This window comes from Dreissena polymorpha, chromosome 7 (assembly GCF_020536995.1).
Source record: "Dreissena polymorpha isolate Duluth1 chromosome 7, UMN_Dpol_1.0, whole genome shotgun sequence".
Taxonomy (NCBI): domain Eukaryota; kingdom Metazoa; phylum Mollusca; class Bivalvia; order Myida; family Dreissenidae; genus Dreissena; species Dreissena polymorpha.
The window spans coordinates 108,201,404-108,227,879 of NC_068361.1; the positions used below are offsets into that span (position 1 = coordinate 108,201,404).

The following is a 26,476-nucleotide window of genomic DNA, read 5'->3' on the forward strand; positions in this document are numbered from 1 at the left end:
ATCGCAAAAACAGCTGAAGCCATTATTGAGTTTCGCACATTTCGTTGTTCAGAGTAAAATGTATCCATGTACATGTAGGCACGATTCATGTTTAAGTGCCAAAACGACCGTCTACATGACAATGAAAAATTACAAAAGTATGTTCAATTGATAGAAAAATAATTTTCATAGGTTACTTTCATTATTTTAATACTGGTTTTAAAATGCTTCACCAATGTGTCGCAACAGTTTACCTAAATTACATGTACTCTCAATGGAAGTTACAGAAAATGACACTTGAAGGTTTTCAACCTTGAAAAGAGTTTCAAATATGCAGAAGGTATAATTCAGTAGTACATACCAATACGTGAATATATTAACGATAGTTTATTTTCAAATAAACGTCTGCACTTTTGATATTTGAAATATTAATTAAGAACATCATTTTTAAGCAAGTAATCGATTTTTATTTGATATTCTATTAAATGTTAAATCCTAACATCGATTTTGATCAATTGGGATTGTGGACGTGAACCGATAGTTATATATAATACATTTCACTGGCTTAACGCTCAAAGTTACAGAATATTCCACAAAGGACTTGCAAAATTCACTACGATCAATCTAACTTCCAAAATGCCTTTAATTTGAAATTTTCGAGTGTTTTCAAAAATTATGTTTTAAAGAACCTACATTCTCTTATTGTAAACCTTACTATCATAGACGCTTCTACGTTTGGAAACGCTTTCAGTTCTTGGATTACTCGTGACAACTGTACCGGGTCTTGTGTCTGGGAATGCTCTCAGTTCTTGAATTACTCGTTACAACTGTACCAGGCCTTGTGTCTGGGAATGCTCTCAGTTCTTGAATAACTCGTGACAACTGTACCGGGTCTTGTGTCTGGAAACGCTCTCAGTTCTTGAATTACTCGTGACAACTGTACCAGATCTTGTGTCTGGAAACGCTCTCAGTTCTTGAATTACTCGTGACAACCGTACCTGGTCTTGTGTCTGGGAATTCTCTCAGTTCTTGAATTACTTGTGACAACTGTACCGGGTCTTGTGTCTGGGAACGCACTCGGTTCTTGAATAACTCGTGACAACTGTACCGGGTCTTGTGTCTGGGAACACTCTCAGTTCTTGTACAATTCGTGATAACTGTACCGGGTCTTGTGTCTGGGAACGCTCTCGGTTCTTGAACAATTCGTGATAACTGTACCGGGTCTTGTGTCTGGGAACGCTTTCAGTTCTTGAATTACTCTTGACAACTGTAACGGGTATTTTGTCTGGGAACGCTCTCAGTTCTTGAATTACTCTTGATAACTGTACCGGGTCTTGTGTCTGGGAACGCCCTCAGTTCTTGAATTACTCGTTACAACTGTACCGGGTCTTGTGTCTGGGAACGCTCTCAGTTCTTGAATTACTCGTGACAACTGTACCGGGTCTTGTGTTTGGGAACGCTCTCAGATCTTGAATTACTCGTGACATCAGTACCGGGTATTGTGTCTGTGAACGCTATCAGTTCTTGGATTACTCGTGACAACTGTACCGGATCTTGTGTCTGGCAACGCTCTCAGTCATTGAATTACTCGTAAGTGACAACTGTACCGGGTATTTTGTCTGGGAACGCTCCTAGTCTTTGAATTACTCGTAAGGGACAACTGTACCGGGTATTTTGTCTGGGAACGTTCTAAGTCCTTTAATTACTCATTAGTGACAACTGAACCGGGTCATATGTCTGGAAACGCTCTCAGTCCTTGAATTACTCGTGAGTGCCAACTGTATCGGTGTCCGTTCTTGTGAACGCTCTAAATTCTTCAATTCTTCGTGCATGACAACTGTACCGGGTCTTGTGTCTGGGAACGCTTCGAGTCTCAGACTTACCCGAGAGTGAACACTCTACAGGTTGTTGTATCTTGGAGCGCTTCTAGTCTCTGACTTACCCGAGGGTATAAACTGTACAGGCCGCTTTATCTAGGAACGCTTCTAGTCTCTGACTTACCCGATATTGATCACTGTTCAGGCTGCCGTGTAGAGAAACGCTTCCAGTCTCTGACTCTGTATATCCGATGCCTCCTTCTGCCATGTGTAGAATGCTGGCAGTAAAAAGAAGTTTTATTTGTAAACACGTTAAAATAAAACAATACATTATGAAAGGTTATAGTATACGTTAATATTGTATTTTGACTGAATCAATTCAAATTGTAAGAGTTTAAATTCGGGTAACATCGCTCAAAACATCATCAACAGATTAAAATCGGTCTAAAAATATTATGTGATATGATATATAATGAAGAACAAATACACAAATGTACCTGAATATTCAAAAGCTTTAGAGATGAATCACCTACAGGTTCGTTACGTGTATCAAAACACTGCAATAAAGGAAGAATTGCAGTAGAAATATACATCAGAGTTGAAAATACAATTTACCTTCGAGAGATGCTTCTTCTGCTGCTGAGGATGATAACTATGATTATAATAATCACGAGGACCATAATGATTATGATAACGATGACAAAGATGATGATGATGATGATGATGTATATGGATTATTATTAAGCTTAACCATTTTAATAAGTAGATCCAGAAACAAAGTTAACATCGAAATCAGCCTCATGTGAATTTGGCGATATATTTTCAATTCCTGAGTCCTAATTAATACACATTCTCAGGGAGTATAACACGCCATCAGAAAACAAAACCGTAAAGATTAAATTGCATATGGTAAATGAAAAAAAAAAAGGAAAACTAACGAATTAAAGATACAAAATTTCGAAATTATTTGTAGTAACGTGGCTTCTTGCTTACCCCAAGGTTCAGTTAATTAGTATTGGTTAGTAAGAAACTGTGTATGGAATTATCAAACCACGTAATGACATAACATGATAAAAGGTATTTAATTGCGACGTCTCGTGGATGGCCTTGCAGTCACTAACCTTAATTGAAAAGCTACTGACAGAATAATATCAAAATACGCGGCCAGAATGTAACCTACTTTAGTCAATGAAAAACGAGTATTCTAAACGAAGTTAGATAAAGTGAGCACCACAGGCTTTGAAATATGGTGACTGCGAAGGATTCGTGCGAAATCTTAATTAATGTAGCAAATATTGTTTCGTATTATTAAGTGTGACAATTAAACTTGCGTACTGCATCGATAATACAATGGCAAAATACTCCGCGTTATATTACACATGTAAATATGCCATTATATTTCTATATAAATGTTAGATTTTTTAAAGTGAAAGTAAAAGTCTAATCAACGAATAAACGTTAAATAATTATAATGCCTCAATAACATTAACAAATTGCGTAAAACTTACCTCCAGTTTCAAGTTAATACATTTTTCAAACTTCTAAAGATATCTCTCTAAACTTCAGTATTGATTTAATAATATAACGAACAAATGCATGTCCAAATGTAAAGCAGTAATTGAAGTGATTTCGAAAGTTTTAACCAAGTATTTAAATCAATATGTCAAATATAATTAGCGCTAGTTTGACTTGTATATTCAATATAAAGAAATCCAATACACAACTTCATGAACGTTAACTTTATACTGTAAAGGCTTAATGATTTTTATTGATCTGTTTTGAGCTTGAATGCGCAGGAATGAAAATTAAGTTGAAAGGATTGTAAAGAATTGATATCAGATTTCAACGACAAAAATACAGATTTTGTTTTGGCGCAAATAAATCAGTTAAGCTAAATTATCGATTTTGAATAATTTTTGTTAGTCGATAATGTATTATGTACGCGGAATGATCATTCAATTAATGTATACCCGATAGTAATGTATATATCCATAGTGCTATTGTTCGACATTAACAAAACAAGCTTAAACTGGCACACCATTATGTATGTACATTAATCAATCGTTTGATATAGCTCTGGGAAGAACATGAATAAAACATGCAAACAATAAATAAGTGAGAATTAACAGTTTGAAGGAACGGTACGGTAGTGTTTAACAATATTAAAATGTCTTACACGTTCGATTTTAAGAACCACTCCATAAGAGTGTCTACTTATTAGTACAATTGGTGTGTGTGTGTGTGTGTGTGTGCAAGTTTCACGATAAGTCCACTGCCAAGGCGAATTTAATATTGAATAAGAGCATATTCATCCCGAACTAATAAAACAAGCAAACAAACGTGGAAGGTTAACTTATCGTATAATAAAATACTGACACTTTAAACTCAAATAACAATTGAAAATAAGGTGGCCATATACATTCGCAGTTAACATTAGTTAATGAATATGTGATATAAATGATATAGATTTCTATATAAAATGAACAGACTATAATGTACTTGCTCACAGTATTCAAGAGGACTATAAATCTACATAGCCAACAAATATACGCTAATGGAATTCCCCGATGTAATAATCGCGCTCAACCACTTCCGTCCATGTTGAAGTTATTAATATATCGGCATTCTTTAATTAAATATTACGTTAACGAGTTTCAATAAACATTAATCATTTAGCTCTGTAAACGTTAAGTTTGCTTTTTAGGTGTGAGTTATAAGTCAAAACTTGCTTTTAATATTGGTAATGGATCTTCTACGACACATCCGCTACATGCTTTGTTAATGGTACTAATAATTATCTCAACACAAATGGAAGTAATGGTTTACCTTAATTAAAAGTCTTCCGGAGTTTAACATGAATTTCGTCCCGATAATGTTTCTATAGTTGCATTATACTGTTTGTCCTTCTGTTCATACAAGACAAATGACATTTACTTGCTTAACGACGATTAGTATATTTTTAAAACGGGATTATCTTTCGCATCTTCAAATGCCTCGATTTAAAAAAAAAATCTACTAAACTAGTTATTTTTATAAAAAAAGTTATATCCGGGGACTATTTTAGCGAGCGCGGAAAAATCTATAGTAGTAGTAGTTAATTGGCCATGAATGAAATGTAAAGGAAGTACCACTATACACATGTCCGATATCGATAATGAGACTTAAGTGTAGTGAAATTATCAGTTAAGTAGTGTGGTACGAAGTGGTTTAGGACGAATCGGCTCGAACCCGTGATTCCGGATGTGAAAACCCCGTTCTCGCTTTCTTCCTGTGCGCCATCTTAAAATACACAAGCTGAAGTCGATAAGACCAGTTTATCACCAAATATCCCTGGTTATTCCTTGGCATCACTCTAGACGATTGATTGCGGGACTACCCTTGTACTTTAGGTGAGTACAATATTACAATATTTGCGCTGCGAGCAAATCTCGAACGTTTTTTTCGTAGAATTGCAGGTCGTGAAAAATTCTCGGAATTGTGTTCAACCCTTTCGTAGAATTACAGGTTGTGAAAATTCTCGAAAGTTTTCTTTATTCTTTTCTTCTTTCACGAGAATTACAGGTTTTAAAAAATTCTCACTATACCTTTTCTTTTTCTTATAACGCGAGGATTGCAGGTAAGAAACTCTACTTTCTTCTTTTTTCTTCTTACCCTGCACACTCGTATTCACACTTTACATTGGCGTAAATAGTCAGGCAAGTCTGACAACTATTTGCAGTTGTAATCGTAAAAGCAAAATTGTTTTAACAAATAAAACAAAACCGATTCAATTTTTCTTCCTTTAATTTCCTCGAATTATTTTTTTACACTTTCAAAATTGGTGTGAATTTTAGGTCACGTGGTCGTCTAACAACAATTTCGTTTGTTAAATAGTAGTTTTGTTTTGTTTTAACAACACATTTAGTAGGATAGTATTATTCTTTCGTTACATTATTCATACATCACTTTTTCACACTTTTCAAATAAGTGTGAATTTTGGTCACTTGGTTGGAAGACAACACTTTTATTTATACAGATCCATCAGCAGGATTGTTTTAGTATAGTAGCAAATATTGGTAGCAATAATTAATTAGAAAGCCACAACATTAATATTTTGCTAGTGTAAACAAAATCTTTTTACTGGAACACTAGTAATAAAATACACACACATACACATGCTATTTGAATAATCTGTTTTATTATCAAAATACTGTGTTGCAGATAATTAACAGAATATACATTTGCTCGACTAGTTTGCTGTAGCTCCGGCTCATCCCGTGACGCAAGGTGGAACCAGTCTGTGCCAAGCGCTTCAGCGTTTCGCGTGAAGCTCCACAGGCCATATTCTTTTGAGGGTATTTCAGCGCCTTGCTTGGAGTTCCAGTTGCCAGTACCAGTTCGCGGCTGCTTCAGCGCATAGCTCGGAGCTCCACGTGCGGTCAACACCATCATCTAGACACCTAGTAATATTTTCTGTTTTCAAAATAATTTTTCGGTTATTGTGATTTCAATTCTATCTTTTTATTTTCTATTTTTCTTTAATTACACCTTATCAACACAAATTATAGGTTGGTTTGAGACTTGCATTTATTTTTAACGAGACGTTCAAAATAATTCAAAGGAAAATTTTACTTTAATAGATTGTTGACTTAAAGGGATACTACACTTTTATACATAAGTTGTTTAAAGGAACATCACATTTTTTGAGAATTGTTTAAAGGGACACTACCTTCTATAATTTTAATTAATTGTTTAAAGGGACACAACGTTGTTTTTCTTTAAATTAATTTTTTTTACAGGGACATCACATTTGCCTAAAGGAACTGTGTTTGCTTTTTAGAAATTATTTTCTTATAGGACAATTACACTTTAAGACTATTTATTTTATATATATATACATTGTCTTCGCCTGTCCCCATCCGGCCTTTACAATTATGTTCCATCGAACATCGACACGTCTCCCGATCAATACTGCATCGGAAGCACAACTACGGTCACTGCCTGGTATTGGGGTCCGTACAGCCCATGCAATTATTGATTATCGGGAAAGGGTGGGGTCAATTGATGAAGAAAAACTGGCGATGGTCCCATACATCAGAATGTCAAAGGATCTACTAGACCTGATAGATTTCACCCCGTATGGTCGGCATTTCCTGACTGCACAATATGACGAAATGGACAAATTATCTGACGATTTCCATCGATCAAGTTTACAAGACCCTTATTACCGTGCAGCTTCGAGACCCCATATGGCCTATGCTGACTCTGACAATGCCAACCTGAATAATCGGTTTCCAGGTCGTGACAAGTCATACTTTCGCCACGATTGCACATCAGCAGGCACTGATGTGGATTATCCTGCCATAGACATGCGACCGACATACCAACCTGAAAGCAAGCATCCGTTTGCGGGATACTCGCCTAGGTTTTCAAACCAGCGTCCTGCGATAACGTTCGGATATGCTGACCGAACACATGCAAATCATCCGACCTATTCCAATCAAGTTCAAGGTCACAGGGACCTGCAAATGAAAAGAATTGTCAACTTACCCAAGACGTTAACTTATGATGGGAAATCCAATTGGAGGGCCTTCTATGTGAAATTCTCGAAATACGCAGAAGCTCAGCGTTGGACAGCACAAGATTGAAAAGACAACCTGTGTTGGTGCCTTTCCGGCAAAGCCGGTGATTTCTTTGCAAATCTGGTGGAGAAGTATGACGACATGGAGTACTTTGATATTATCAAGCGTTTTGAGAAACGATTTGGGTATCAAGATTTACCTGAAACGGCTACAATTGCCTTCAACACTGCTCGTCAGGAGGGGGAGGAGGACTTAGATGATTGGGCATATCGAATCATGACATTAGCCACTAAAGCTTTTCGGGATCTACCCGAAGGCTATATGTATCGCCAGGCAGTCCTACGTTTCTGCCACGGTTGCTTCAACAAGGAAGCCGGTGAGATGGCAGCGAATGCTCGCCCATCTACCATGGAGGCAGCAGTGGACAAAGTGAAGTGGGCGGTCCACACTCACACCGCTGTCCATGGCCGTGCCAAACGAGATGTTAGACAGACATCTGTTCAAAACATTAGCCAAGGCTGTTCGGTTTATGCAGGTAGAGAGGAGTCAAAAAGCCCAGCTGGTCAGAGCACACTGAGTCGATTGGGAGGCTGTGATAAACGTCTAGACATAATTGAACAACAGATCAGTCAGATGAAGATCTCTATTGATACCATCCTCAAGCGCCTTCCGTACAGACAACCTCGCTCTGCATCGCCGTCTCCAAACAGACTTCCGCCAACACTTCAGTGTTTCAACTGCGAAGAAAACCACTACATTAAAGACTGTCCCCATCGTACTAGTGACAAAGGTAAACGTGTCCAACTTGTTGAGGGAAAGGAAGAGAACGAGGAACATTTAAACTCTTCCGGGTCGGACAAGGAGGGCGAAGCCCGATCCCAATGCTAAATAGCCCAGTCCAGGATAAAGATAGAGAGTGAATTGAAGACAGGAAGACTTCCACGCGAAAGGTCAAGAAGTGAACAAGGTTACACATGGTCTTAGTCTTCGTTGTTTGTTCAAGGAAAAGCGTATTGGTTGGGATAATTCCGACGGCATTCTGAACTCGCCGGCTGAAGAGTCATATATAGCCGACGCCGATTTGAAACGCCTCTTCCAAGAAAAGGAATCGGGAGATCCGTATACACCTGATTTCTCAGAACCACCTGTTCAGCTGTCTCGGGAATGCCCGAGTCCAAAGGAATACGCGCTGCAAGACCCATTTACAGTGGAATGGGAAAGGCCTAAGAAAAATATGGTAACAGATGACAACCAAGCTGTATCTGTTAGGTCAGAAAAAGGGCCTGAAGAAGACAATAATCAAGTGGTGTTTCTACAATGGTCACCAAACTCAATGCCATTTGATCCTGGTGGTTCTTCCAATTCAGTTAATTAGGTTTAATTTGTTTTTGTCCATTACAGAGCAATGGCCGAGGAAGGATCACCGGAGCGGACGGTGTCCAGCTCGGAAGCCTCGGAGTCCAGCCCTCGAAGAAGTTGGAGGGCCCCGTTTGTAGATGAAGTTCTTCATCATAACCGTGAGGGAAGGTTGTGGCCATCAGCGAAAGAGCTGGTGACACAACTTCACATCAAGTTATCCAGCCAGACGGATAATGAGCCGATCCAGCAGCTCTTAGTGGCTCAATATAAGATTGCCAAGGCCCAGAATCGCTCCAGTTTCATTAAGGATTTGCACCTGTATGCTTCTCTCCATCAGGCAGATTCTTGGCTGACGAGTCATTTGGGCTACAGGCCACCAAAACGTGTGTCAGCACCGGGAACGCAGGCCACTAGTAGACATTGCACGAGGGACATCAGGTTGAAATCTGGTATATCCTGTACCCGAACAGTGCATACCGCGACTTCTAGTTCAGCGTCTGCTGAAGTAACAGTTGCTGGCGGAGAAGATGTCGGGCCAGAATCCGCCCTGAGCGATCCTGATGTCATCCAGACTGTCAATATCTCAGCTCCTGCTGAAGTATTCACTGCAGTGCCAACCAGTACTGCACTCTGTACTGTACAGTACTCAGCACCCGCTGAGGCACCAATCAAACTTGAGCTAGTGGAGGACCAAATGGTTTTCCGTCCCCAGATACCCCCACCAGCGGAGCATATCGTTACGCTGGACACGGACTTGGCCTCTGCCCCAGAGATTACAAATGCACGAGTCATCAGTCATCGTGGGGACCTTAGGGAAATACTGAACCGGGAAAGACATCTCCGTGAGAGAGAAGCTGTCCACAGGGACCGTAGTCGCTCAAATCAGCGTGACCACAACGCGGTACACTCAGAGGATGAGGTGGGTTTTGATTTCGGATCCACTCGCATCTTCACGAATTCGCGCATCGTCACACCTTCAAGAGCTGACAGGCCGTACCCGCAAACCACGGATGAGAATACAGAGACTCCATTCATTAAGTCAAAAAGCCGTAGTCAGCGAGTAAAGAGATGTTCATTCCCAGAATGCCCAGATGCTCCTTTCCGCAACGCTCGCAGACATGTCAGAGAAAGGCATCTTCGTGCACATTTTTGAAATAACGAACTCCTACAATCGGACCTGAATGACCGTAGGCTGGCCGATCTGTTATGGATCGGCACCAGAATCTTCGGGCATGAGGTATCCCATGACGAGCTAGTCAGATTTGTAAATCGACAACGCACCATCCCTGCCGATTCATATGTCCCCAGTGAAGATATCGAATGGCTGTCGATGGTGTGCAAGCAGAATGGCTGGGCAGCTCCGGATAAATATAACCTGCATCCGGTAGACAGCAAATCCTTGCTTTTCCACTAGAGGGTCTTGACGGTTCTCCTTTTCAACCTGCCTGCGGAAGACCGTAAACACTTTCAACAGGGAAGGGAAGAGAAATGTGAAGAGTCAGATGTCCTGACTGATTTGGAGGAACTGGTGGAGGTGGATAGTGTGGGGTTTAATTTCGAGATCACCAGGACGTATGAACACTCTTGTCCAAGCCAAGAAGTTGGAAATGACCCTGTATCCGAGGTTGACCCCATAACCGAGCAGTCCAGCCTTGTTATCCAACCTTTACCGAGCTACCCTGATCATGACCAATTCCTTGATAGAAGCCAGAATATGGGAATCGGAAACACTATCCTGAAAGCGTGGGACATCCATTTCCACCTTGATCGTACCAGCCAAACGCTATTTGGTCACCAGGAAGCTTCCCTTGTAAATATTCTCGCTGCAGATGTCGGAGTTATGCCCAAAATCAAGGTTGAAGTGGTCGGTGGAATAATGGTCTACTGTGACCCTGAAAATTATCCCACCAATATTAAATGTCAGAAGAAAGGGTTTGGAGCGGCAGTGGGTATACACCCCAAGAAGGTGCCGTTCTTCACACACACAAAATTTGAGGAGCTCAGAAACCTTCTGAGGTTAAAGACAGTTATCGTACGTGCTTTTACTTGTTATTTCAATATCCTTGAAGTTTTCATTATTTCCATCTAGTGTAATCGGTAACGGGATCTTTATTTACGTACGATACATTATTTAGTTCTTAACAGTTAATTATTCTGTCCATTACGGTCTTAGTGAATGTTGTATTTGTAGTGTTTCATTTTCAGTTAGCATTAAATGTTACCATTCTTCAATTTATGCAAATTAGCGTTAAGCGCTAATATTCTATAATCCATAATAGATGTAAATAATCAAAGAAGTCGACAGTGTAAACAGCCCATTTTATTCTCTGTAATATCCGAGAAAACACTGTGTTAATTTATTAAACAAGATAAACATTTGCATGCATAAATATCATTTATGATATATACGTACATATGCAACGATATTGATTCTTAATATATATTAAAAAATCACACAGAATATTGTTCAATTTCACTAACAGTTTTCAGGCATTAACATTATTTTGTTAAATCATAAAATAAAGAAATTATTTATTTATGAGAAGACAGTACTATTTGTTTTACTAATATGATACTTATAAAATAGCAATTATCATTAATACACAATATGTATTTATTTGGATATTGCGCAGTCAAACAACTTTCCTAAATACTCTACATTGAATGTAGGTGAAACAAATTAAAGTAGTAAACAATAATTTAAGTATGAATATATTTATTTGCAGCAAACAATAATTTAGGTTTGAAAATAAATAAGTATCAACAGCTCACCTGTAATATCCGAGAAAACACTGTGGTGAGTCCCCCGCAGTGTTTTCTTAAATATTCTTCCAGATGCAACTTTCTGAAACCTGATCAGACTTTTCCTAATACGTTTCTCACGTGATCCTATGTGGTCTCACGTGGTACGCTGATTCACCTACTTTTTTATATTTGTTCGGGTCAAAGTTGTTAACCCTTGGTCATGGAACTTTCCAGAAGTTTCTAATGCTTACGTTTGCGTTCTTGATTTGGTAAACAATTTAGATTGGAATGTGCTATTCTTTGTTAGCTTAGTAAGCTGTTTTCTTATAGTACATCAATATGATAGAGTTTGTAGCTCACCTGGCACAAAAAGTATTCCGGTGTGGTTTTGTGAAAACTGGGCTTAAAAATGCGCAATTCCTTAAGTATTTCTAACAATGTACAATAGTTATTCTAAACAATATGCAATAGTTATTTTAAACATTATGCACTAGTTATTTTAAACAATATGCAATAATTATTTTAAAATTTTGTTAATTGAAATTAATTAAAACTTTATTAATTATGATTAATTAAAATTATTAAATAAGTTAAAGTGAAAATTTAAATATTACAAATATTTCATAAGATTGTGATTTTAATTGGATTACATCTTCCCCTCCTTCTTTTTAATTAGAATTCCTATTCTAATATATGGGCTGTTTAAATTTAACTGCTGTTTAAAACAATCCCAGAACATTTAACTGTATAATATTAAAGCATGCATACATGAATCTAACATATTTAACAACAATCGAAATAGATGTAATATATAGATAATAGAAAAAGAATTCGTAAACACACTAGGCATTAATCGTAAATGAAAATACAACAACTCTAAATATACACTCCGCCTGAAGTGTCTATAACAAAACAACAAATATAAACAGGGTTTCAAATAAACTATATTAGAGAATCAATACTTAGATCATTATTTGAAACATCAATAAGACAAAGATCAAGTACAACGTAATTGAAATGCACAATAATGACAAAGCAGTCTATATACATGTTAGTATTTGTTGGAAAACAAAAGAATTATCAAGTATTATTTATACAATTGAAAAGTTTGTAAGTTAATGTTTAGCATAGGTGACTTTAATAGTCACATTTAGTTATACATTTTTATGTTTAGTATGTTCATTTGGGTTCCAACATATACTGAGTTATTAGTTTCCAGTTGAAACATTTTACAGCATGGAGACATAATTTACAAATTTTGAATCCGTTTTGTATAGTGTCATAGGAGCAGAAGATATGATGGGGTGTATGGCAACAAGGGGTTCGACTTAAGAATAAATGAACAAGAGGATCAAGTTTTTTGAATTTTGGACGACAATTTTTCAGCGAAGCATGACAAACTCGACAATATGTGTTGTCAAAATCGATAGGGATCGATTGGCATTTAAGGGATTGTTTGTAAAGGCGAAAATGTTAAGTCATTAATTTATTGATTTCTTTAAGATCTGCATTTAAGATGTCTGTAATGGAAAAATTGTATAACGAGGGAGGTAGAAATTTTGATTGAAGAAATCTTTTGTGGGCTATTATGGATATTTGGGATTTTGAACCGAACCTTAAAATAATTGTTTGGCAGATTTGAAAATTTAGGGGGTGGATTTCATAAAGTAGATGGTCGAGCATTTGAAGATAGAGTATATTTATGTCGAAGTAGTCTATAGCAAAAATTAAGCTTGAAAATGAAATGTTAGGATTATTTAACATGTGGGTAAATAGTAACTTTTTAGTGCGTCTATGGATTTTTCTTAATTTGGGAAAAGTATTTAAAAAGTATTTTATGTGATGCAGTTGATGGTGATCTAAAGGGAGGGAAATGTATAAATTACTAGAAGAGTTGCCATTGTATTTAAATAATAACTTGAAATAATTAGAGAACAATATAAAAAATGAAATGTTAATAACAATATCCATTTTATGAAAATAATGAAATGTAAAATTGACAATAGGGAACCAAAAATGTAACGATAAAATGATATTATATATACAATAGAGTATCAATGAAAATACAAATTTAAGGACACAATTATGAAATACACACTATATTTATATGAATGATGTATTGTCGTGTGCGCCTGAAATGAGAACAGCGAAAGTATAAAAACAAATTTTGAAGTGTGTATGTAATGAATAAAATCAAAGTATGTAACGATTGACATCTAATATGAGAAAACATGTAAAATGTAGTATTTAATAATGAAGATTAAATTAAATCATTTCAATAATCTTCAAAGTATTTATAACGGTTAAATGGAAAAAATGAAATATGACATTGAATAATTGACGTCAGAGTTGAAATCCATGCAAAATTTGACATCAAAGTTATAACATATTCAAATATGATGATGACAAAGTGATAACTAATGCTATTCCACTAATGCTATTCCATTTTTTTTTTTTTTTTTTTTTTTTTTTTTTTTTTTTTTTTTGAAGTTGAAGTTCGTTTATGTACGTTCCTTAATTCCGTTATGGACCAAGAATAGTTCAGTGTGATAGTTTGTGTTGAGCATTTGTCGAAGTTTGATGTACTGATAAATGCCAATTGACAGAGCAGATGGTATTTCCATTATTATATCCCCTGTAGCGTTCCGAAACGAAATTTCCGTAGTGTTAATGAGCAGTTTTGGAAACAATCCAAAGCGTATGCTGTTTATGTTCAGGGTGACAGGTAAGTCAATGATCCATTCTGATCGACAAGAAACCGAACTGACGATGTTGATATCAATACAATTTAAACCATTTGATACATGTAAAATCAAAAGAGTGCCACGTTGTCGTTTGAATATTTGCAATTTGCGAAGGATTGTTATTAGCAAGAGAACGTGAATCATGGCCAGAAAGACAAGAAAATGTTCATATTTCAGAGACTCATTAAGACTGTTGGTAAATTCCTGAAGTGGTGATAGCGTGGTGGGATTGTCGTATTTAAGATGTTGTGCCGCTGTTGGTTTTATTAGTGTAATTGCAGTTAATAGAATGCGAATTTTTCGTGAAAGAAATATCAACATGAGCGTGTTTCCGATTGTGAGTAATAAACCTATGATTGAAATTATATCAAAAGTGGATAAACCTGATTCAATTGAGATTTCACCGTTAAGCATTGCTTCTGTTAGGCTATGGTACACAATTTGGTTTTTCTTTGCTCTTTTCACAAAGGTTTGCATGTCAATTTCTAATTTGTGCGACCGAGTTAATATATCCTGTGTGTTTTGATCGAAGGTTTTAAATACCGGTAATAATACATTTATTGGATCATTGTACGAAATGTTTTCATCAATTTATCCAAAACCGTATTATTAAAAAATTGTTGGAGTAACGGTAAGTTAATTGGATATATTTGGTCGACAGTAGTATCGTTTGTCAAACATTTTGTGAATTGCTCATCAATACGTTGACTTTTTGAGACTAGTTTACATGCACATGGTACATCGATAATGCAGTACTTACAATCATCTATTGTTTTAGAACGATTTACACATTCCAATTTTAAATTTGATTGCATGTATGCAAGTACCTTAGAACTATTTAAAATTCTCAGTTCTGGTTTCAAGACGTTTCTTACTATCTTATATTCACATATATCTTTCGTTTTTGCATTGTCCCCGTGTTTCAAGAGTTCTACGAAACAATTCGTATTGAAATCGATTTCAAATATAACATTATGTTTACATAAAATTGTTGAACCTGCTGTCAAACAGTCTCTCAAGAATGATTCATCAAGAAAAGTGAATAATAGGTTTTTCCCATTATAAATTAAATACCGCGGTTTTGATGTGAATTCATTAGCATCTTTGTTTTTTATATCATTGTCAAGAGGAATTGGAAAGAAATTTAATTCATAAATTTCGTTATCCAAACTGTTTGTCAGTGGAAACAATACCATTATGTATATCGAATTATTGTTGCGTCCATAAATAAATTCAGCATGATTGTAGTAGAATGCCAATTCAGTGCTGACCAATTTATGAGTCGGATAGTTGATTTTTAACGACGAAGCTATTTCTGTTAACGTTTGGGACATTAGTTCGGGGTTTATTATATGAATCGATAATTTACGATTGCTCAGTGATTCAATTCCTATAGCTAGCCTATCAAACTGTGACCTTATTTTGATCATTTTATCATTTACATCTAGTATTAACTTTTCAGCAGTTGTATGTTTATTTGACATAGATTCCATTTCGTCCACAATTTTATGCCTGACTGCTGAAGCATTCGCAACGAATTCATCGAATAATTTCATATGCTCGTGAACATTAGTTGCAAATGATGCCATTTCGCCGAATTCGTGCGTAAAAGTGTTTGTTAAGAGATTAACTCTTTGTGCCAATTTGTTTGCATGATCGCGTAATCGATTAAGTTGTGACGTTGTTGCAATGCCAAAAAGAGTTGAACCTAATTGTCCTATAAAGGGAAGTAAGGGTTGTGACTCACGTGTCTTCCGTTTATCTGAGATTGTAGGAATCATGCTACGAAATTTGTGAAACAAAGATTGTATATCATGTTCCATTAAAATCCTTAGAGTGTTGAATTCGACGCTAATGGTACATCCTTTTTCGTAGAAATAAGTGTCTCTACACAATGAATAATTTCTACCGATGTCACTATTGAATTGATAGTCCGGCATATCAAATCGAAAAGTATGCGTCCATTCATTATTCACGAAGTTTATTGTTTTTGGATCTGAGAACTTAACGCCATGGTTCATCAGTAATTGTTCGCTGTGTGCTCCCACAAGTGACAGGAAAAGTATAATGAATCGTGTGACCAACATCTTGCCTAAAAGAAAAAAATAACAGTTAATTTGTTTATCATTTTACCGTTTTCTTTTGTGATTTTTCTTTAGAGATTTGTTTATATAAAATTGTTTAATAAGTGCTTCTGATGTGTCTTCGTCATTTGCCCAACTGTTCTTATACTTTTTGTTTGTCCATTTTATCAAATATTGTCTTTGATTATCTTTAATTCTGGTTTTTAAAATTTTGTCAGCTTTGTACCATTTCTTGTTTGAATTTTTTGGTGGAATATCATTTTGATTTATTGTATTTTGTTTGTCAGTTGCCTTTATATTTGGCTGTGTATTGTCGGTAACGGTTTGCGGATTGTTTTGATTTTCTGTGTTATCATTAGTTTCTTTTTCATGGAATTTGAATGTTTGAGATAAATCACGTAAATCCTTTTCATCATGGTATCTTCTTAATCTGTTGATATTAACCGGAACTTTAATTCTTTGTTTGAATATCGTTCTCTCAAAATATATGTGCCATTTTGTAATATTTTGGTTATGTAATAGGGTTGCTCTGAAAATTTTCGAAACAATTTTCTGGATTTATTTAAAGGTACTTTTTCTTGTTTAATAAAAACAAAATCTCCTAATTTAAAGGGACGTATTGCAGTTTTGCGATTGTAAAACTTACGCATAACGTCACGAGAATTATTTATGTTTTCTTGTGTGATATTCCATATAAGTTTAAATCTTTGTTTCAATTCCTCAACATAAGTGTTTATTGAAGGGTTGGTATTAATTGGTGGAAATAATTCGGAAGTGATGGGTTTATTCATATGTCGGCCGAAAAGAATGTAGTACGGAGAGTATTGTGTCGTTTTCGGACATACTGTTGAATTATAGGCTAATTGGACACTGGAAAGCTTATCAGGCCAATCGCTTTCGTCTTTTAACGATGTACGTAGTATTGAGAGTAATGTAGAGTGTACCCGTTCTACCATTCCGTTACTCATTGGGTGATAAGATGAAGTTCGATGCCTCTTTATTTGAAAGAATTTATAAAGAACATCCATTATACCACTTAAGAAGTTTTGTCCTCGGTCAGATGTGATACGTTTGGGCGGTCCAAATATTGCAAATACTTTATGATAAAGTTGTTCTGCGATTTCAATAGTGTTTTGCGTTTTTAATGGTATGAATAGTGCGAATTTTGAAAATGCGCATATAACGCTTAAAACATATTTATATTCTTTGCTCTGTTTTGCTACCGTAACAATGTCGATGTGTAACATGTCAAATGGTGCGCTTGCAATAAAAGGTTCTTGTAATGGATATGGTTTATAATTGTGATCTCTTTTAAATATTTGACAGTTTTTACAAGATTGAACATAATCTTTAACTGCTTGATACATTTTTGGAAAGTAATAAAAAGTTTTGAGGGTTGCAAACATTCTATCAACACCACAGTGACCATTTAAATCATGAAAACTGTAAAGTATTTCACTTCTTAATGACTCAGGTAAAGCTAATTGTTTAATTAAAGTTTTTTCAGTTTGATGTTTCTTAGATCTTGGTTCGTAAAAATGAAACAGAACATTGTCAACTATTTCGTATTGGGGTGCTTATATATGGAATTCGTTTTGCTGAGTCTTTATCATCAGGTAAATGACCGTTCTTTAAAAATGCATAAATGTCGCCGAAGTCTTTTGATGTAGCTTGTAAGTTTATAATGTCTAGTTGATTAGTTGTTAAGTGCGCGTGTTGTTTGCGGTCATTGACTGTCTGGAGTTGTGAACCAGGTATGTGATCATTATCTGAGATAACACTGTTGTCAGGTGGAATGGTGCTAAGTTGATTGTCAGCAGAGATAATTGGTTGATGATTGGTGGGTGTTGTGTTGATTGTTTGTTTTCGCATTTTTCTTGTGAGAATGTTAACCTGGGAGCAATGATTATTTTGCGTTACTTGTATTGGTGCCAAGGTTTGTGGAGGTGTTAAAGGTGCGTTATCATTGGAAAGTGTATGTATGTTTTCCTTGGATTTAACGTGGGTGTCTGATTTAGAATAGTTAATTCTACTAAGGTAATCGCTCGGATTTGTCTTGCCAGTTTTATAAATGATTTCATGATCATAATTTTCTAGTTCTAAAGCCCATCTATATAGTCTGTCATTTGAGTGTTTTGCTGTATGCAAAAATGTTAAAGCTTTATTGTCTGTTATAATTTTGACATGTATATTTGATATATAGACTCTACATTCTTTCAAAGCGTAAATGATTGCTAATAATTCCAGTTCACAACTACTGTAACGTTTTTCGTTATCTTTTAAAGCACGACCCCCATATAAAATAACATGATGACGTTTTGGAGAATCTTCCTGACATAAAATGAATCCTACTGCGGAGGTACTAGCATCTGTATAAATAGTGAATTCTTGATTAAAATCTGGTAATCGTAAAATTGGTTTTGCCATTAATGCCCGTTTTAAATAATTAAAACTTTTGTCATGTTCCTCGGTCCATTTGAATATGGTATCTTTCTTAAGTAATCTATTTAACGGGGCGACAATGTGTGAGTAGTCTTTTATAAACCGTTTTAAGAAATTTGTCATGCCTAAAAAACTCTTTAATCCCTTTTGATTATTAGGAATTTGGAATTCGTTAATTATTTTCAATTTGTCAGGGTCCATTTGAATAGTGTTTCCTTCAAATACTGTGCCTAGAAATGTAATTCGTTTTTGTGCGAAATGACTCTTTTTAAGATTTATTACTAAACCAGCTTCTTTTAGATTATGTAAAAATTGAGAAAGTTCTTTGATGTGGGTTTCAATATTGTCACTCATAAGTATACAGTCATCCAGAAAAAATAGAAGGTTTTTGAAATTGAATTCTCCTAATATTTTTGAAAGATATAATGACCAATAAAAAGGAGAATTGCATAAACCATAAGGAAGGACGTTAAATTGAAAACATCGTCCTGTTGGTGAATTAAATGCAGTATACTTTTTAGAATTTTCGGCCATGGGCAGATTAAGAAATGCTTGTTTTATGTCTATTTTAGTAAAGATAGTTGGCTTTTTCTCTGCGATCATATTTTGAATATCTACAATTGTAGGCATTTGATAATACATTTTCTTTGAAATTTTATTTAACAGTCGGTAATCAATGCATAACCTATATAATTGTTTATTTTCTTGTTGGTTTTCTGGTGAAATATCGTCTGAATGTGTATGTTTTTGAACTAATACAATAGGACTACTCCAAATTGAAGTTGATGGTGAAATTATATTTTTATCTAGCATTTTCTGTAATTCATCTTCAATGATTTGTCTCGTTTTGGGGTTTACCGGATATGGTCTTGAACGTATAGGTATAGCATTCGGTATCAATTCGATGGAACATTCAAAATTTTTAACGGCGCCGACATCTGTTTCTGAATCACTAAAAATATCTTGATATTGCTTTAAGAGATCGAACAGTTGCTGATTATTCGCAAATTCTTTTCCTATTTTATTATGTAATATTTGTTCTTTTTCGGTTGTCGTCTTAACGTTTCCACTTTCGTTACATTTATCTAAATTATTAATGTCATATATTTCGTTTTCATTTAAAATATGTATTGAAGCTAAAATATCATATTTATTTATCATTTTTTCTGTATCCGAGTTATTGTAAATTGGAAATTGTATAGTTTTATTTATGTTGTCTGTAATACATAAATCAAGTTCCATGATATTTGTTTCATCCATAATATGTAAATCTTTATTCAAAAAACATTCTTTTAATTGAACAGGTATTTTCTGAAATGAATGAGGTTTAAGTCTTATCTTTTATTAGCTTGAATACAGTGAATTTCATTTGTTATAAAATTGGTTTTGCATGTAATATTATCTTTATTTATTTCAAGAGTATTAGTCTCAAAATTTAATTTTGCCTCGTATTGCGAAAAGAAGTCTACTCCTAGTATTGCATTATTCGTTAAGCCTTGTACCATGTAAAACGGGTGCTCAAAGCGCGTGTTGCCAATTAGCATTGGGAGGTTAATGACCCCTTCTACATTGTACGAATTATCAGAAATGGCGGTCTTGACATGGAGATTAGATGGTAGGTATTCGTTTCGCGAAATGTTTGTGGAGGCGAAGAATGATTTGCTGATTACAGACATACTACTGCCCGAATCCAAAAGAATGTTTGTTGGGACATCTGCAATTGTTCCCGGTAAAGAATTATGAAAAAATGTGGATACTACCTTTAAAGCTAATATTTTACGTTTAGATTTAATACTTTGTTTTTGTTTATTTTGAGTTGTATGCGTACTTTTGTTAATTAAACCCTTTTTATTTATTTGTTCGTGTTTTACTTGGAATTTTGAATAATTTGCGTTGTTTAAAATGGTACCTACTGCTCTGTCTTTTCCATCATTTTTTAGTTCGAAAACACATTGATTGGAAGTGATTGAATTGTTGGCAATTGTTGCATCGTTTATTGAATGCAAAACAGTTTCTACCCCCCCCTACAAGAATCGTATCCGCATTTGGGGCAAATTTGGTTTTGTGCATTTTGTCTGTGTACTTGTAAACGTGGGTTAGATACGGATCTATCGACTATTCGCGGTCTTTGATAGTCTAACGGTACTGACATCCTATAATTTTGGTTTTGTCGTGGTTGAAATTGTTGATAACGGCTGTAAGGAACAGATGGCATTTGATTTGGAAACATATGTTGTTGAGCGTAAGAATTTTCTACCGGTATATTTGGTATTGGGGTTGACTGTAAAGCATTAATTTCCTTAATTTTGATGTCCGCTTTTAAGGTTTTAATCTCTTCCAATAACGTTTGAAATTTTGTGTCAATAGCATTGACTGAAAATGACGTGGTCATGTCACAGAGTTTACAGTATTGGCCAGTTCTGACAGAGATTCTGGCTGTCTTAAAATAACATCTTTCTTAATACTGTCTCTTAATCCATTGACAAGCAAGCTTACGAGAACTTTTTCTTCTAAGCCTTGTACATCAGTAGAAATTTTTAATGCTCTCGAGATATAATCATCACATGATTCATTTTCTCTTTGTTTAATAGCAATTAGATGATAATCTAATTCTTTAGTCTGAAATCGTTTAGGCAAGTGCTTTGTGAGTTCTTGATAATTAGATTAATATCTTCGGTTAGATTATTGTAAAAATTCTCTGCATTGTCGGGTCGGTTATGCCCCATTTTGACCAGATTGCCACCTCAAAATAGTCAAAAGTACTTATTTTGTGCCCAAAATATGAAAACTTGTATTCTCTTTGACCTCTTAATGAGAGCTGGCAGTGAATATTGACCATCTTCTTCAGTTTAAAGGCACCCATGACATTATATGCTAGAATATATCATTGGCAGCTGGCAAACAAATTGGCTCCTAGCAACAAGGCGCTTTGAAGATTTCACACTTTTATTGGTGCGAAACAACAAGTTATTGGAAGCTTATGGATTTCTACACTTCAAAGTATCTTTGATCTCTCATTTTCACCGATTTGCTTATTGTCTGTGATGAAATTGGATTTTTTTTTGCTTCGAAATTGACATTTTTGGGGTGATTTAAAAAAAAAGAACAAAAAAGGCATTATCAAAATTGCTTTGAGTGAAAATATTTAACAAATTCATTCTTCCCCCACCCCGCATAAGCCTCACGTGCCTGTCCATTTGGTTTGTTTTGGTATTTTGTTGCATATATTGAACACAACAACTTTAAATCTTAAAGGGACATTTAAGCTTTAACAGGCCTAAAATTGCCTTCTTCGGACCGAAAACACCCGCGTGTGAAAATATGATATAAAATGGCCAAATGGACAGATAATCCAGCCAAACTTAATATTTTGCTGCAATATGCATATGAAGATAATAATATGCAAGAAAAACACATTTTAATCAGAATAAATTTCTCCTTTAGGTTACAATATACTAAAATATTTTGGAGTGCAATGCTATACTCTCTAAAAACATGAACATCATTTATAAGAAGACACAATTCTCTGTAGGGGCACTTGCCATGGCTTTATTTTAGAATGTTTCTTTGTGCATGTGGTAGGGAAAACATTGATGTTTAACAGAAATGCACTCTTTTGCTTGAAGGTTGGAGACTACATGAGACTTTGACAGATGGCGGGAAACCCTTCTCAACTGGTACGAAGCCGGTAAATAGATGGCCATAAAACAGTGACCGCTGATTCGCGTCGAATTCTTTCTTGCATAACGTATGACCCCCCTTTTTATTGTTTAAATCATTGCGGCTTGGAATGCTCTTTAAGAAAAGGTATGGTTATGGGGATGTCTATGCGCAAAAGTTTGACTTTATTTTTAGTTAAAGTTATTGCTTTCACATTGAATTTGTGTAGGAAATCTTTTAGTATATTGTGACCTAAACTAACTTTAGGTAAAAATGAAATATCATCTGCAAGTGCCAAATATGACTGGGAAAGCTGATTTTTGGTCATTTCTTAGCAAAAGAGAAGAATATAAGTGCATTAAATGCATGAATTTAGATTATTTGACCTGGAATAGTTGTTTTTCAAGTTGACCCCCCACCCTTATATAGCCGAATAAGGGCTAAATTGCTTTCCGACTTAAATTCAAAGGCATTTTGGTTGACCGTGTAGCGTTAATGTGCAACATGAAGTCAGAATTCAACGCCAGGGACTCCGTGATCCAGTAACGCAACAATAGCTTGTGCGTAAAGCATGAACATTCAAACAGAGCCCCATTTCACCGACATGAAATGGCGACATTTTTACAGTTGGACAGTGCAGCAGACGCTTAACTGAGCCAAGCTTTCATATTTAGTTCAATCATGAACATAACAAGCTTTATCACTTGCTATTATTCATAGAAATACACATAAAATACATAAATGCATTTTCTTTTTCATTTTATACCTATTTTTATTGGGTATTTGACCTTTTAGGTAGGAGAAATGTCTGGGACTTAGCCGAGGGCAACTGGAGAAGGGTTGTTGATGGCAAAAACAGGTAATAATACTAAATTATTATCATGTACACACAGCAAATAAGCATAGTTATGATGTTTAAGGTGTAGAATACTGTCATAATATGGTTTGTGGTCACTCAAATCCTTGCCGTCGTGCAATTCCCCGTGCAGTTTGTATTGATAGCTCCTGTGTCCTGACACGTAAAGCTCGTGCTTTGTTGGCAGCAGAAGTTGGCACTTAACAGGTTTATCCTTGCTCCCAAGCATGTATGCAGTACATCTGAGTTGATATGCTACTTGTTACCCTACAATTAGCTTGTGTTTGGTATTGTTTTCTCACAATATGCTTACAGTCATGGTCCCGGCTTGAAAGGATGTGGCGTCCGACTTAAACATAGGATTGTTGTAGCAAGTGTCCCCTTCATCATTTACCTTAGAGGGATCTTTTTGCCAAAATTTGGCATTTCAGCAACCAGTTTTGTTTTTTATTTGGTACATGCTTCTCTCATTCAGTGATTTAAGGGAAGTATTGACCTTATTCGCTTGTCTTTGCATACAAAGGTGACATGGATCAATGATATGTATTGTGTTGAGAATTCTGCGGGAAGCTGTGTCCCCAGAAGAAGTACCAGAAACCCCTTTCAGGAAGCTTGCATTGATCTGAGCTGCCTTTCTGCCCCTGTTACAACATGAAACCTCATTTCTAAGCTTATAATGCTTTCCTACATGTGTGTGTCTTGTTCATTTTAACCTTTCCTTCCATTCTAAACCCCCAAAATGAGCATTTTTGTCTTTGGCTCGGTTATGAAGCCCCATTTTGACCAGATTGCCACCATAAAAATAGTCAAAAGTACTTATTTTGTGCCCAAAATATGAAATTTTGTATTCTCTTTGACCTCTTAATGAGAGCTGGCAGTGAATATTGACCATCTTCTGCAGTTTAAAGGCACCCATGACATTATATGCTAGAATATATCATTGGCAGCTGGTAAACAAATTGGCTCCTAGCACCAAGGCGCTTTGAAGATTTCACGCTTTTATTGGTGCGAAACAACAAGTTATTGGAAGCTTATTGATTTCTACACTTCAAAGTATCTTTGATCTCTCATTTTCACCAATTTGCTTATTGTCTGTGATGAAATTGGATTTTTTTTTGCTTTGAAATTGACATTTTTGGGGTGATTTAAAAAAAAAGAACAAAAAAGGCATTATCAAAATTGCTTTGAGTGAAAATATCTAACAAATTCATTCTTCCCACCCCGCATAAGCCCCACGTGCCTGTCCATTTGGTTTGTTTTGGTATTTTGTTGCATATATTGAACACAACAACTTTAAATCTTAAAGGGACAGTTAAGCTTTAACAGGCCTAAAATTGCCTTCTTCGGACCGAAAACACCCGCGTGTGAAAATATGATATAAAATGGCCAAATGGACAGATAATCCAGCCAAACCTAATATTTTGCTGCAATATGCATAGGAAGATAATAATATGCAAGAAAAAACACATTTAAATCAGAATAAATTTCTCCTTTAGGTTACAATATACTAAAATATTTGGAGTGCAATGCTATACTCTCTAAAAACATGAACATCATTTATAAGAGACACAATTCTCTGTAGGGGCACTTGCCATGGCTTTATTTTAGAATGTTTCTTTGTGCATGTGGTAGGGAAAACATTGATGTTTAACAGAAATGCACTCTTTTGCTTGAAGGTTGGAGACTACATGAGACTTTGACAGATGGCGGGAAACCCTTCTCAACTGGTACGAAGCCGGCAAATAGATGGCCATAAAACAGTGACCGCTGATTCGCGTCGAGTTCTTTCTTGCATAACGTATGACCCCCCTTTTTTATTGTTTAAATCATTGCGGCTTGGAATGCTCTTTAAGAAAAGGTATGGTTATGGGATGTCTATGCGCAAAAGTTTGACTTTATTTTTGTTTAAGTTATTGCTTTCACATTGAATTTGTGTAGGAAATCTTTTAGTATATTGTGACCTAAACTAACTTAGGTAAAAATGAATATCATCTGCAAGTGCAAAATATGACTGTGAAAGCTGATTTTTGGTCATTTCTTAGCAAAAGAGAAGAATATAAGTGCATTAAATGCATGAATTCAGATTATTTGACCTGGAATAGTTGTTTTTCAAGTTGACCCCCACCCTTATATAGCTGAATAAGGGCTAAATTGCTTTCCGACTTAAATTCAAAGGCATTTTGGTTGACCGTGTAGCGTTAATGTGCAACATGAAGTCAGAATTCAACGCCAGGGACTCCGTGATCCAGTAACGCAACAATAGCTTGTGCGTAAAGCATGAACATTCAAACAGAGCCCCATTTCACCGTACATGAAATGGCGGACATTTTTTACAGTTTGGACAGTGCAGCAGACGCTTAACTGAGCCAGCTTTCATATTTAGTTCAATCATGAACATAACAAGCTTTATCACTTGCTATGATTTATAGAAATACACATAAAATACATAAATGCATTTTCTTTTTTCATTTTATACCTATTTTTTTGGGTATTTTGACCTTTTCAGGTAGAGAAATGTCTGGGACTTAGCCGAGGGCAACTGGAGAAGGGTTGTTGATGGCAAAACAGGCAATAATACTAAATTATTATTATGTACACAAGCAAATAAGCATAGTTATGATGTTTAAGGTGTGAAATACTGTCATAATATGGTTTGTGGTCACTCAAATCCTTGCCGTCGTGCAATTCCCCGTGCAGTTTGTATTGATAGCTCCGCGTCCTGACACGTAAAGCTCGTGCTTTGTTGGCAGCAGAAGTTGGCACTTAACAGGTTTATCCTTGCTCCTAAGCATGTATGCAGTACATCTGAGTTGATATGCTACTTGTAACCCTACAATTAGCTTGTGTTTGGTATTGTTTCCTCACAATATGCTTACAGTCATGGTCCCGGCTTGAAAGGATGTGGCGTCCGACTTAAACATAGGATTGTTGTAGCAAGTGTCCCCTTCATCATTTACCTTAGATGGATCTTTTTGCCAAAATTTGGCATTTCAGCAACCAGTTTTGTTTTTTATTTGGTACATGCTTCTCTCATTCAGTGATTTAAGGGAAGTATTGACCTTATTCGCTTGTCTTTGCATACAAGGTGACATGGATCAATGATATTTGTTGTGTTGAGAATTCTGCGGGAAGCTGTGTCCCCAAAAGAAGTACCAGAAACCCCTTCCAGGAAGCTTGCATTGATCTGAACTGCCTTTCTGCCCCTGTTACAACATGAAACCTCATTTCT

General features: G+C 35.7%; 1 long non-coding RNA gene across 1 annotated transcript in view; it reads left to right on the forward strand.

Annotated features, from left to right (window-relative positions):
* The first annotated feature begins 21,741 nt into the window (after nt 1–21,741).
* The window catches only part of LOC127837290 (uncharacterized), a 34,201-nt gene continuing 29,466 nt past the window's right edge, over nt 21,742–26,476 (forward strand). Inside the window, exon 1 of the long non-coding RNA XR_008029219.1 lies at nt 21,742–22,419. This is a non-coding gene — a long non-coding RNA (uncharacterized LOC127837290). The remainder of the gene's footprint in view (nt 22,420–26,476) is intronic.